Source organism: Bufo bufo, chromosome 4 (genome assembly GCF_905171765.1).
Source record: "Bufo bufo chromosome 4, aBufBuf1.1, whole genome shotgun sequence".
NCBI lineage: Eukaryota > Metazoa > Chordata > Amphibia > Anura > Bufonidae > Bufo > Bufo bufo.
The window spans coordinates 381,448,485-381,464,063 of NC_053392.1; the positions used below are offsets into that span (position 1 = coordinate 381,448,485).

Consider the following 15,579-nt stretch of genomic DNA (forward strand, 5'->3'; position numbering starts at 1 on the left):
GTGCGGACAGGATGCCAGTTTCTCGATTTATTCCTAGAGAAGTATCTGACTTCCTGTCCTGTGTCCGTTGGAGAGGCAGAGTGTTGGTCGCATGGCAGCTGAGGGTCAGAAGGGAGGTTATAACTCACACAGACACTGGTAAGAAGATTGTCTTCACTACAAATTACATCATGTACCTTTCTAACAGGTATGTGAGAGTGCTATTTTATGCATGGGAATGATTACGGATTGTTAAACCTTTATGTTTATACTTAAAGGTCTTCTTTAACCTGCAAGAAAGGTCATTACCCAGTGCATTTACATTCCAGTACTGTGCAGCCATGCATATTGTTTTTTCTTGTGTTAACAATATTAGGACATAGTGACTTCATGGAGGCTTGAGAGTCCCTACTTTAAGACATATTGTGATCACCCCATATAGACTCCCTGATCACCCCCCTGTCATTGATCACCCCCCTGTAAGGCTCCATTCAGACGTCCGTATGTTTTTTACGGATCCATGGATACATGGATCGGATCCGCAAAACACATACGGACATCTGAATGGAGCCTTACAGGGGGGTGATCCCCCCATATAGACTACCTGATCACCCCTCTGTCATTGCTCACCCCCTTGTAAGGCTCCATTTAGACGTCCGTATGTGTTTTGCGGATCCGTGGATCCGCAAAACACATACAGACGTCTGAATGGAGCCTGACAGGGGGGTGATCACCCCATATAGACTCCCTGATCACCCCCCTGTCATTGATCACCCCCCTGTAAGGCTCCATTCAGACATTTTTTTGGCCCAAGTTAGTGGAAATTTTTTTTTCTTACAAAGTCACTATCTTGTGTCAAAAAATAAAATCTCACATGAACTCATTATACCCCTCACGGAATCCAAATGCGTAAATTTTTTTAGACATTTATATTCCAGACTTCTTCTCACGCTTTAGGGCCCCTAAAATGCCAGGGCAGTATAAATACCCCACAGGGGTGTGGAATTCCTATCGCCCGACGCCCGGGACATGCAGTTCCGGGCGCCAGGCAAGTAGTTTGAACAGTTGTTTAGCCCTGTGCGGGCAAGTAGCAGGGACATGTCGGTTGGGCAGTAATAGGAGCGGTCATATGCTAGCCGCGAGCTGACCGCTCCTACATCTATGTCAGCCTGCCCCTGCATCCTGCATATGAGTACCGTACATATCACTTCCTGCAGGCGGCCCCCGCTCCTCCCGGCGCCTGTATCGAAGTCTCCGCCCACCTGCCAGCACAGGAGCACACAGTAAGTCAGCACACCGTCTCCAGAGACTGAGTAATTGCAGGCCAAGATGGGAGAAGAGGAGTGAGAGACCCCACGGCCCCCTGCAGATGAGCGTTCCTCCCGGAGCCTGTCCATATCGCAGCTCCCGGCCTGACCTGCAAGCGCTGACTGGGGTCACATAGCATTATACTGATTTATGATGCTATGTAACCCTTAAAGTTCTGGAATGTGTTGGATAACACTGACAGCATTATGTCAGTGTTATCCAATACATTCCAGAACTGTAAGGGTTACATAGCATCATAAATCAGTATAATGCTATGTGACCCCAGTCAGCGCTTGCAGGTCAGGCCGGGAGCTGCGATGTGGACAGGCTCCGGGAGGAACGCTCATCTGCAGGGGTGTCAGAAATAAAGGTTGTGCTGTCTGTCTTCTGAGGCTCTGGCCCTGCCTGCAATCTGCACTGCACGTGGCACTTGATAAACTATAATGTCTCCCTGTTGCCCCCATACAGTATAACGTCTCCCTCTTGCCCCCATGCAGTATAACATCACCTTGGGGCTGCCCACATACAGTATAACGTCTCCTTGTGCCCCCATACAGTATAACGTCACCTTGGGGCTGCCCTAGTGCCCCATACAGTATAACGTCACCAAGCGGCTGCCCCCGCACAGTATAACGTCACCCTGTGGCCCCTGCCCCCGTACAGTATAACGTCACCCTGTGGCCCCCGCCCCCGTACAATATAACGTCTCCCTGTGGCCCCCACCCCCATACAGTATAACATCTCCCTGTGGCCCCCGCCCCCATACAGCATAATGTCTCCTTGTGGCCCCCGCCCCATGCAGCATTACATCTCCTTGTGGCCCCCGCCCCATACAGTATAACATCGCCTTGTGGCCCCCGCCCCCATACAGTATAACGTTAGTATAAGTTCAGGACAAGTAGATGGTCATGAGGGACAAGTAGATTGAGCCCCCACTTTAGTCCTTCGACAAGTAGTTTTTTTTTTTTATTTCCACACCCCTGCCCCACATGTGACCCCATTTCGGAAAGAAGACACCCCAAGGTATTCTGTGAGAGGCATATTGAGTCCATGAAAGATTGAAATTTTTGTCCGAAGTTAGCGGAAAGGGAGACTTTGTGAGAAAAAAAACAAAAAGAAATCAATTTCCGCTAACTTGTGCCAAAAAAAAAATTCTATGAACTCGCCATGCCCCTCATTGAATACCTTGGGGTGTCTTCTTTCCAAAATGGGGTCACATGTGGGGTATTTATACTGCCCTGGCTTTTTAGGGGCCCTAAAGCGTGAGAAGAAGTCTGGGATCCAAATGTTTAAAAATGCCCTCATAAAAGGAATTTGGGCCCCTTTGCGCATCTAGGCTGCAAAAAAGTGTCACACATGTGGTATCTCCGTACTCAGGAGAAGTTGGGCAATGTGTTTTGGGGTGTCATTTTACATATACCCATGCTGGGTGAGATAAATATCTTGGTCAAATGCCAACTTTGTATAAAAAAAAATGGGAAAAGTTGTCTTTTGCCGAGATATTTCTCTCACCCAGCATGGGTATCTGTAAAGACACCCCAAAACACATTGCCCTACTTCTTCTGAGTACGGCGATACCAGATGTGTGACACTTTTTTGCAGCCTAGGTGGACAAAGGGGCCCACATTCCAAAGAGCACCTTTCGGATTTCACAGGCCATTTTTTATAGATTTTGATTTCAAACTACTTCTCATGAATTAGGGCCCCTAAAATGCCAGGGCAGTATAACTACCCCACAAGTGACCCCATTTTGGAAAGAAGACACCCCAAGGTATTTCGTGATGGGCATAGTGAGTTAATGGAAGTTTTTATTTTTTGTCACAAGTTAGTGGAATATGAGACTTTGTAAGAAAAAATAAATAAATAAATAAATCATCATTTTCCGCTAACTTGTGACAAAAAATAAAAAGTTCTATGAACTCACTATGCCCATCAGCGAATACCTTAGGGTGTCTACTTTCCAAAATGGGGTCATTTGTGGGGTTTTTCTACTTTCTGGGCATTGTAGAACCTCAGGAAACATGACAGGTGCTCAGAAAGTCAGAGCTGCTTCAAAATGCGGAAATTCACATTTTTGTACCATAGTTTGTAAACGCTATAACTTTTACCCAAACCATTTTTTTTTTACCCAAACATTTTTTTTTATCAAAGACATGTAGAACAATACATTTAGAGAAAAATTTATATATGGATGTCGTTTTTTAAAACAAAATTTACAACTGAAAGTGAAAAATTTAATTTTTTTGCAAAAATTTCGTTAAATTTCGATAACAAAAAAAGTTTAAATGTCAGCAGCAATGGAATACCACCAAATGAAAGCTCTATTAGTGAGAAGAAAAGGAGGTAAAATTCATTTGGGTGGTAAGTTGCATGACCGAGCAATAAACGGTGAAAGTAGTGTAGTGCAGAAGTGTAAAAAGTGGCCTGGTCATTAAGGGTGTTTAAGCTAGGGGAGCTGAGGTGGTTAAAGGTATTATCCAGTTTTAAGAGAAAACCAGACAACTCATGTGATCGACCTGTAATGACCCAATAAATTATATACATTACAGATCCCACACTCCCATGTCGGTTCTCTGTTTTAATGGTTGCAGCAGTGAAATCACATCCACAACAATGAACTGCGGGGACAGTGATTGGCTGCAGCAGTTACGTATAGTTGAAATGACGTCCTCATTGCAACTAGGAAAACAGAGTACCGGAATGGTGGCACTCATCTATTCCCTATTGCAGATTGACCCCCTGTGTTGTCCAGCTTCTTTTCAAACTGGACAATCGCTTTAAGGAGACCAATGCTCCATGGGAATACGATATGCCAAGAGGTAACTCTAAGGCAAAGAGAACCATCTTGCTAGCTCCCCTTTTTACACAACTAGTTTCCTTAAAGAGAGACAGTCTCTCCCATAGCTGCGTCCAAAGCATGTCGTTAGATAGCTAAAATCCTGAGCTATACTGATGAGGGGTGAGCACCCCAAAACAGCTGTCTGTGGATGTATATTTTTTTCTTGGCTATTTTCCCCTGTCATGTTCCAAGGCTTGTTAAAAAGATGGACTTTGACGCATAGAGAGCCACTTCCAAAAGGGGGCGCTAGCGAGATGGTTCTCTTTGATAGATTCCTCTTTGCATACTGAGACAGTGGCCCCCACTCTGGTGGACCTAGCCTAATCCATCTATTGCATGGATGGCTATTTATTTGTAACGCTACATTTGTAGAAACGTGTGGCTGGCTGCAGATTTGTAATTGCTCCAGTGATTCCCTGTGATCATTAGTAATCCCACTACTGGTCAGAGGTCAAGGTAAAAGGACTTTGATTAATGATCTTACTGTGTGAAAATATAATATATCTAAATATTATAGATCAATAGATATGTGATACATGAGGTCTTTGGAAGGTCCAAGTATAGCTTTTGCTTTGGATGTTGGTGGAGCAGCAATTTGCAAATAATATATGGACGTCCTTTTATGCTTTTTTGGGTTTCCCGTTATTACTTATTTCTTAGCTGGAAGAACACCTTCCTATTTTACAACTATAATACAGATGCTTATTTATTTTTCACCTCATCTATTGAAAGGCCTAGCACACTGTAGAGCGAGTCTGCTTTCCTGAATTGTCCTCTGACCACCGCACTTTTGTGCTTCCTTTGAATGTAAAACATTGGGATCCGAGCTTCCGGTAACTGCAGGTATTTAGTTAATGCTGAATGTGGCAATTCTTGCATATTGTAAAGATTGCTGCACACCTTCTAAAACAAGCCCCGAGTCTCAGTTACTGATTGTCGCTCTTTTCTCTCCAGCGCTCTGTTTCCTTTTTTATTTCCACCCACCCGCGTGGAGCACTTTGAGTAATTCAAAACCGTTTTGTGCAGGAGCGTGCTTGAACAGCTGCAGTGAACGTATGCAAAAATAACAGGGCGAAAACAAGTTATGATTAGCAAGACATTATTTTCACTGTGGAAATAATAGAACAATCAAGTTTTAAGGATAGATAAATATGCATGAGCGTGGCTGTTGACATTATACAATACTCCGAATCATTTACAAGAGTCTACCATTAGTCTTTCATCTGCTCATTATGGGACATTCAAAATACTTGCTTTTTGGGGGGCAAATATGGTAATTAGTGATTTTCTTTGCCACCTTTAACATTGTGCAATCTCAAGTCAAAAATATATCAGCTTCATGACATAATACTTGTTTTCTCATGTTTGATTGGGAAAATTGGGGGAATCCACAGTAATTATAGATGGAAGCTGCATGAGCAATTCCATAATATGATAAGACTGTTTTGGGTTTACAGCTCCGATAAAGACTTATGTGTCGTCATAGTTACAGATTACAAGATAAAATATAGGCCGGTAAGTTTAACATCTGTTGTGGGTAAACTATTTGTAGGTTTTCTAAGAGATGCTATCCTGGAGTACCTCAATGAAAATAAGCAAATAACACCATATCGGAATGGCTTCATGAGGGATCGGTCATGTCAACTAATTTAATCAGTTTCTATGAGGAAGTAAGTTCTAGACTTGACAGCGGCAAATCAATGGATGTCGTATATAGTAGAAAAAAGTGTACCACACCTGTTTTTGCGGGATGCCTTTGTATAGAATAGTTATTGCATACGGCAGAAAAATTGTATACTGATTTATACCTGCTTGGTAGAGTCGAAATAGACACCCATTTGGCCTTCATTCTGTAAATGGGGGGCCTATGGATATGTTAGTTATGCACAGGGAGCCATTCCAGTACATATTGCTATTTTTTATTTTTTTGCATTCACATTATTACAGTATTTCGAGTGGAATGTTTCTGTGAGTTTCTGTTTCCTAGAACAGTATATAAAAGTTTATTCCCATCTTATAAAGTGATATTCACTACAATATGCTTTCTCTTTTTGATCGGTTGGGGTTCATCCTCTGGGACTACTATCGATTATGAGAATTAATAGGACGCAGCGTTGGTTAAGCACTGTGCCCTGTTCACACCGGTGCTCCAGCCAGTAGTTTTGTGAGGTACTGAATAAAGTCTTCCCTCAAGTGAAAGGGACCAGATGCAGCTCCCTGAATAGGAGTGCTGCTAGAAGCAATATGCTATAATAAGATTTATGGTCTTAATTCATTATTAGACCTTGGCTGAAAAAATATAAATTATAATTGAAATCTTCATGAAATGCTTGTATGGGATCTGTGTGGGTGTGTAAATTAATTCCCTGCTGTACAACATCCTCCTAAACTGGAGTCTGGTCATCTTGTATGCTGCTTGCACTATCCTGTTGTTTTGGATGAACCGAGGTGCTTCCTTAGGATCCAGATCTTTATTGGTCTCTTGTTTTTTTTTTTTAAATACTGTATTTACCATAATGCACAGTGCTATGTGTGGTTGAAATCCACCATGCGTGATACTTCTTTCCCAAGACTTCTGATGTCAGGGAAGAGTCAGCACATAGAAACATAGAATGTGTCGGCAGATAAGAACCATTTGGCCCATCTAGTCTGCCCAATATACTGAATACTATGAATAGCCGCTGCCCTATCTTATATGAAGGATGGCCTTATGCCTATCCCATTCATGCTTAAACTCCTTCACTGTATTTGCAGCTACCACTTCTGCAGGAAGGCTATTCCATGCATCCACTACTCTCTCAGTAAAGTAATACTTCCTGATATTACTTTTAAACCTTTGCCCCTCTAATTTAAAACTATGTCCTTTTGTAGCAGTTTTTCTTCTTTTAAATATTCTCTCCTCTTTTACCTTGTTGAGTCCCTTTATGTATTTAAAAGTTTCTATCATATCCCCTCTGTCTCATCTTTCTTCCAAACTATACATGTTGAGGTCCTTTAATCTTTCCTGGTAAGTTTTGTCCTGCAATCCATCTACTAGTTTAGTAGCTCTTCTCTGAACTCTCTCTCCAAAGTATCAATATCCTTTTGGAGATATGGTCTCCAGTACTGAGCACAATACTCCAAATAAGGTCTCACTAGTGCTCTGTAGAGCGGCATGAGCACCTCCCTCTTTCTACTGGTAATGCCTCTCCCTATACACCCAAGCATTCTGCTAGCATTTCCTGCTGCTCTATGACATTGTCTGCCTACCTTTAAGTCTTCTGAAATAATGACCCCTAAATCCCTTTCCTCAGATACTGAGGTTAGGACTGTATCACTGATTTTATATTCTGCTCTTGGGTTTTTACGCTCCAGGTGCACTATCTTGCACTTATCAACATTAAATTTTAGTTGCCAGATTTTTGACCATTCCTCTAGTTTGCCTAAATCCTTTAACATTTGGTGTATCCCTCCAGGAACATTAACCCTGTTACAAATCTTTGTGTCATCAGCAAAAAGACACACCTTACCATTGAGGCCTTCTGCAATTTCGCTGATAAAGATATTAAACAATATGGGTCCCAGAACAGATCCCTGAGGTACCCCACTGGTAACAAGACCATGGTCTGAATATACTCCATTGACTACAACCCTCTGTTGTCTGTCCCTCAGCCACTGCCTAATCCATTCAACAATATGGGAGTCCACGCACAAAGACTGCAATTTATTGATAAGACTTCTATGTGGGACAGTATCAAAAGCCTTACTAAAGTCTAGATAAGCGATGTCTACTGCACCTCCGCCATCTATTATTTTTGTCACCCAATCAAAAAAATCTATAAGATTAGTTTGACATGATCTCCCTGAAGTAAACCCATGCTGTTTTTCATCTTTCAATCCATGGGATTTTAGATGTTCCACAATCCTCTCCTTAAGTATGGTTTCCATTAATTTCCCCACTATTGATGTCAGGCTTACTGGCCTATAGTTACCGATTCCTCCCTACTACCTTTCTTGTGAATGGGCACAACATTTGCTTATTTCCAATCTTCTGGGACGACTCCCATTGCCAGTGATTGGTTAAATAAATCTGTTAATGGTTTTGCTAGTTCACCGCTGAGCTCTTTTAATAGCTTTGAGTGTATCCCATTAGGCCCCTGTGACTTATTTGTATTAATTTTAGACAGCTGACTTAGAACCTCTTCCTCTGTAAAGACACATGCATCAAAAGATTCATTAGTTTTCTTTCCTAACTGAGGTCCTTTTCCTTCATTTTCCTTTGTAAAAACTGAACAGAAGTATTCATTGAGGCAGTCAGCTAGTTCTTTATCTTCTTCCATATACCTTCCTTCTTTTATTTATAATTTGGTAATTCCTTGTTTTAGTTTCCTTTTTTCATTTTTGTATCTGAAGAATGTCTTATCGCCTTTTTTCCCTGACTGAGCTAATTTCTCTTCTGTCTGTGCTTTAGAAGCTCTTATAACTTGTTTGGCCTCTCTCTGCCTAATCTTATAAATTTGCCTGTCATCCTCGTTTCTTTTTATTTTTATAATTACTAAATGCTATCTTTTTGTTTTTAATGATTTTGACCACTTCTGCTGAGTACCACAGTGGTCTCTTCCTTTTTTTGCTTTTACTGACAAGCCTAATGCAATTGCACATGCTCCATACATAAGGGATAGTCGGCTGGTCCTACTAAAGGTGTGCTTGGGTGCTCTTAGCCCACTGTCTGGCGTCTCTAGACATAAGGAGATTGTTGTCTGATCTGAAATTTACATCTGTGATCTATTACACACACTAGACCTCTTGAGAAAAAAAAAAACATTAGTAAAAGGAGTTTACACTTCCACGTTTTGGCCAATTTCACACAAGCATATCCAGTCTGGGAAGCATACTTCATGAGACACCTGTCCTTATCCCCGAAAGCGCAGCATCATATTGATTTATCATTTTCTGTTGTACTGTCCTCACATAATGCTGTGAGTATGTTTCCGTAAATCTGCGGTCCGGCATCAGTCCTGGAAGTGCAGCCCTCACTGGAGCATGTTTCCCGCTTGTTTGAAACTGGACTGGCCTTTGTCTGCTTTAGTATGTATGCATAAAGTGGAACATTTGATTATTGTCACTATGAACTTTATTGCTGCTGTAGAGAACCTCAGGTGTCACTCCACCTGTTGTTACTTTAAGGCCCATTTCTCACGTATTTTGATGCAGGAGGGTACTCATGAAATGTTTAATTATACTTCTCCCTGTAGGCTTCAATCTTCTTTTTGGCTTTAAAAAGGTACAGAACAACAAAGACTAGCTTTTGCTAGGAGTACAGGTAGTTTTTTCATTACAGGTACAACATTTTGCCCCACATCTACCGTAGCGACTATACCTGGCATAGTTTGTGCCAAAATGTGGTGCTTCTAATTTTAAACATTATAGAAGCAAGTAAGCCAAAAATAATAATCCAGTGTACCTTGACTGCTGAAGAAGGGCCTGTCTTAACCGGTTTGGGGCATGACTCGTTGGGAAAGGGTATACTGTTTAAGGTACACCATTTTCCACCAAAATTTTGGCACCAAATTCTGTTGCAAAGTAAGCCAATTAATAGGGTTCCTAAAGTTATTCAGAAGTGTCTAATAACGCTCCAGATTTGTCATCTATTCTGATCCACTGTGATATATTTAAAGCATCTTTTGACTGTTCAGTGTTCGTTTATTTGGTCTACATTTTGTATATCTGCCCAACAAACTTCAGTCAAAAGGGCTTAGTGTAAAAGGAAGCCCCTGGAGAAACAAAGATTTAGGTTAGTTTCATATGAACGTGTGAGGTATGGAAGCTAAGGCCCCATTTTCCATACTGACCACAGCTTGGGTGACTTGAACTCACTGCATCGTAGTGATCTGTGAGTTCCAGCCCAACCCTGGGTCCACTGCTGCTACTATTCTTATAATGATGACTTTGCCCTGTTTGTCACAAAGAGCTTTTAGTACAGTATGAGTTTGTGTATGGCTTTCTTTTTATATTTTCCTCCCGTTCTTTCTATTGCCATATCAGTGACTGACTGCTATCTATGTATACACACTTACACAGAGAATGCTATCAATCACTGATAACATCTCCCCTGTGTACAACTATCAGTGACTAACAGCTATCTATGTATACACACTTACACATAGAATGCAATCAGTCACTGATAACACCTCCCCCGTGAACAGATATCAGTGACTGACAGCTATCTATGTACAGTCGTGGCCAAAAGTTTTGAGAATGACACAAATATTAGTTTTCACAAAGTTTGCTGCTAAACTGCTTTTAGATCTTTGTTTCAGTTGTTTCTGTGATGTAGTGAAATATAATCACACGCACTTCATACGTTTCAAAGGCTTTTATCGACAATTACATGACATTTATATGACAGTATTTGCAGTGTTGGCCCTTCTTTTTCAGGACCTCTGCAATTCGACTGGGCATGCTCTCAATCAACTTCTGGGCCAATTCCTGACTGATAGCAACCCATTCTTTCATAATCACTTCTTGGAGTTTGTCAGAATTAGTGGGTTTTTGTTTGTCCACCCGCCTCTTGAGGATTGACCACAAGTTCTCAATGGGATTAAGATCTGGGGAGTTTCCAGGCCATGGACCCAAAATGTCAACGTTTTGGTCCCCGAGCCACTTAGTTATCACTTTTGCCTTATGGCACGGTGCTCCATCGTGCTGGAAAATGCATTGTTCTTCACCAAACTGTTGTTGGATTGTTGGAAGAAGTTGCTGTTGGAGGGTGTTTTGGTACCATTCTTTATTCATGGATGTGTTTTTGGGTAAAATTGTGAGTGAGCCCACTCCCTTGGATGAGAAGCAACCCCACACATGAATGGTCTCAGGATGCTTTACTGTTGGCATGACACAGGACTGATGGTAGCGCTCACCTTTTCTTCTCCGGACAAGCCTTTTTCCAGATGCCCCAAACAATCGGAAAGAGGCTTCATCAGAGAATATGACTTTGCCCCAGTCCTCAGCAGTCCATTCACCATACTTTCTGCAGAAAATCAATCTGTCCCTGAATTTTTTTTTGGAGAGAAGTGGCTTCTTTGCTGCCCTTCTTGACACCAGGCCATCTTCCAAAAGTCTTCGCCTCACTGTGCGTGCAGATGCGCTCACACCTGCCTGCTGCCATTCCTGAGCAAGCTCTGCACTGGTGGCACTCCGATCCCGCAGCTGAATCCTCTTTAGGAGACGATCCTGGCGCTTGCTGGACTTTCTTGGACGCCCTGAAGCCTTCTTAACAAGAATTGAACCGGTTTCCTTGAAGTTCTTGATAATCCTATAAATTGTTGATTGAGGTGCAATCTTAGTAGCCACAATATCCTTGCCTGTGAAGCCATTTTTATGCAACGCAATGATGGCTGCACGCGTTTCTTTGCAGGTCACCATGGTTAACAATGGAAGAACAATGATTTCAAGCAGCACCCTCCTTTTAACATGTCAAGTCTGCCATTTTAACCCAATCAGCCTGACACAACATTCTCACCTGAGTTAACAAGACGATTACTGAAATGATCTCAGCAGGTCCTTTAATGACAGCAATGAAATGCAGTGGAAAGGTTTTTTTGGGATTAAGTTAATTTTCATGGCAAAGAAGGACTATGCAATTCATCTGATCACTCTTCATAACAATCCGGAGTATATGCAAATTGCTAGTATAAAAACTTAAGCAGCAACTTTTCCAATTTCCAATATTTATGTAATTCTCAAAACCTTTGGCCACGACTGTATACACACTTAACACAGAGAATGCTATCAATCACTGATAACATCTCCCCTGTGTACAACTATCAGTGACTAACTGCTATCTATGTATACACACTTACACAGAGAAGGCTATCAGTGATGACACCTCCCCATGTACAACTATCGGTGACGAACAGCTATCTTTGTATACACTTTTATACACAGAATGCCATCAATCACTGATAACACCTCCCCATGTACAACTATCAGTGACTGACAGCTAACTATGTATATACAATTACACAGAGAATGCCATCAATCACTGAAAACACCTCCTTTGTGTACAACTATAAGTGACTGACAGCTATCTCTGTATACACATTTACACAGAGAATGTTATCAATCACTGATAAATCCTCCCCTGTATACAGTTATCAGTTATCAATTTTTTAATTTTAAATGATTATATGAGAATTCAAGCAATAATCACTCTGTTTAATATGCCCCTTACACAGGAAATGCTATCACTCACTGATAAGTTCAATTTAGTATACATTCTTCCACACTGGAGTGAATTAGGACACTGAGGACTATGGGGTCAGAAGTGAAGCCTAAAGTAGGGGCTGTTTTAAATGCATAAGTTCATCAATATTCACTTATTGGGTCCAATCTACACCAAAGAAGTTTCGAACTGGTCAGCTCACTAAGGCCCCTTGCAGACGAGCGTGTCTGCATTAGGTCCGTATGCGTTGCGTCTGCGATCAGGGAAAATCGTGCCAGTATGTACGCAATTGCAGTCAGTTTTGACTGCGATTGCGTTCCGATATTGAGTTTTTATCGCGCGGGTGCAATGCGTTTTGAACGCGCGTGATAAAAAACGGACTGTGGTACCCAGACCCGAACCCGGACTTCTTCACTGAAGTTCGGGTTTGGGTTAGGTGTTCTGTATATTTTATTATTTTCCCTTATCATATGGTTATAAGGGAAAATAATAGCATTCTTAATACAGAATGCTTAGTAAAATGTAGATTGAGGTGTTAAAAAAATAAAATAAATATTTACTTACCTGTTCCAATTGATCGCGCAGCCGGCATCCTCTTCTTCCTTCTTCTTTCAGGACCTGCAAAAGGACCTTTCGTGATGTAATTGCGCTCACCACGTAGTGAGCGTGGTGACGTCAGCGCAGGTCCTGCTAAATGAAGATAGAAGATTACGTCGCCAAAGGTCTTTTTTCAGGTCCTGAAAGAAGAAGAAACGCGATCAATTAAAACAGGTAAGTTAATTTTTTTTATTTATTAACACCTCAATCTACATTTTAGTAAGCCTTCTGTATTGAGAATGCTATTATTTTCCCTTATAACCATGTTATAAGGGAAAATAATACAGGGAATACACTTTAAAGGGGGTCCGGGGTTGCTTTCGTCCCGATCATCTCCTAGCAACCATGCGTGAAAATCGCACCGCATCCTCACTTGCTTGCGGATGCTCGCGATTTTCACACATACCCATTCATTTCTATGGGGCCTGCATTGCATGAAGAACGCAGAATATAGAACATGCTGCGATTTTCACGCAATGCACAAGTGATGCGTGAAACGCTCATCTGCACAGCCCCATTGAAGTGAATGGGTCCGGATTCAGTGCGGGTGCAATGCGTTCACCTCACGCATTGCACCAGCGCGGAATTCTCCCCCGTGTGAAAGGGGCCTAAGTCTTTCACAATAGTTCCCTGGGTGCAAAGGGTTATTTCTCTATGGATGCAAATGACATCCATGAATATGTGCTGTATAATCTGTTGGCTCCCATCAAAGGATAATTTATTAATTCATTTATATATGTATATTTCTACTGGAAATGTTCATTAATGACACAAGTGTCTACTTCTCATATAAAATAGCGTCAGGTGAATCTTCTGGTGTGATAAATACATCTTTCATCAAATTAAGAAGGCTTTCGAAATAAATTGAATTCAGAAATCAGTTTTCCTGCTAAACAAAAGAATGTTGTTCCGAGACGTTTTGAAGAAAACAAATACCATAACCTAATTCAGAAGTCATTTTTATCTAATCAGCATCTCCAACCATTAGATATCGCAGTGTTCTTCAATCTTGTAACTAATGGATTTAAAAGTGTGATTCTTATACCTCAAGGATTTTTTTTTTAGAGCTGCTCTGCTGTATAAAATGTACCTGGCAGAATACTGGAGAAAACCCAGCGGTACATGGGCATCAGAAACCTTGATACCAGAGCCTATTATGTATGAATAATATGGATGTAATTTAATGACATACTATTGGCCAGGGTTATTCATATCCTAATTGCTCTTTGTGATCTTCAAATCTTTCTGGCTGTACAGAATAGCCACTTGTCACAAGCGTTCTATATAAATTTGATGGATCCTGGCACAAAGCTATAGATAACCAATTTACTTTTTGATTTTAGCATCAAGATCTTACTTGTCTCTTTAAAGCCAGAAATGCAAATGTTGCTGCATTTCGAAACCATTAGGTTTTGTGACAGTCAGTACCTTGAAAGGTTTCAATTCGAAAAAAGAATTGTCAGACACCCTTATGAGTATGTGCATACAGAGGATTTTGGGTGTAACAGGGCCTAATCTGTGCTAAAACTGCCTTCCATTGTTTTCAGTGAGAGTCTGCGTCGCAGTTCAAGTGGCCAAGGTTTGGCTGCGTGGTTGTGAATACCTCGCCAAGAATGTACAGGCCCATTCTTGGCGTGGTTACTCCGCGGAGCACTCACAAAGTCACAGCGGGAGCCTGCTTGCGGTTTAGCTCAATTCAGTGGAGCTAAACCTATAGCGAGTCTGCATGAAAACCACATCAGAAACCGCAGCATAGTGCAACAGTTTCTGCCGTGGGATACACTGAGGATTTTGTTGCGGACAAAATCCTGTATCTGAACATACCCTTAGAGGGTCACTACTTTTTCACAACACTTTGATATGTAATGGAGACATATCAAAAGTTTAGATCGGTGGGAGTCTGAGTACTGAGACCCCCACAATCTCAAGAATGAGGGTAGAAAAGCACGTGCATATCGGCTCTTTCTTCTCGCTGCTAGAGGATAGACTAAAGATGTCCCATAGACTTCTATGGAGCCTGTCTCTAGCATCAAGGGGAGAGAACATGCTATGCATGCAGGGGCGTAGCTTAAGGCTCATGGGCCCTTGTGCAAGATTTCAGCTTGGACCCCCATTTTCTCAGTGCTTTGTGACCAGGGAGGCAAAAATAGAAAAATTGAAATGGCACCCTCCCAACCCCCCTCATGCCAAATTCTTGACCTAACCCCTTCCCTGCAGCCAGAGGTGTAACTTGACCAGCATGCACTTTCCATAATAACAGTGTCTTCTTATGTGGCACAAGGGTCTTTGGGCCCCCTCAGGCTCCTGGGCCCGGTAGCGACTGCTACCTCTGCACCCCCTATAGCTACTCCCCTGTATGCGTGTGCTTCTCTCCCCTCATTTTATGGATTGGTGGGGGTCTCTACAACATGTCAAACATTACCTTTTATAAATGTTGTCCCTCATTCAGGACTTTTATGTATTAGCCAGAGCGGAGGGCAGCTACAAAGAGCATCTTAAGCTCTTAATGCACAAGGTCTAAATCTTGAAAAAAAATTTGAGTCATTTACCAAAGTGGTGTAAACTAGAACTGGCTTAGTTACCCATAGCAAGAAATCAGATTCCACCTTTCATTTTCTGAAGGAGCTGTCAAAACTGAAAGGTGGAATCTGATTGG

The 15,579-nt window shown here is 41.7% G+C and overlaps 1 protein-coding gene across 1 annotated transcript in view; it reads left to right on the plus strand.

The window, feature by feature from the left end:
• PEX7 (peroxisomal biogenesis factor 7) overlaps positions 1 to 15,579 on the plus strand; it is a 294,431-nt gene that overhangs the window by 92,234 nt on the left and 186,618 nt on the right. The gene's annotated exons all lie outside the window — the stretch shown is intronic.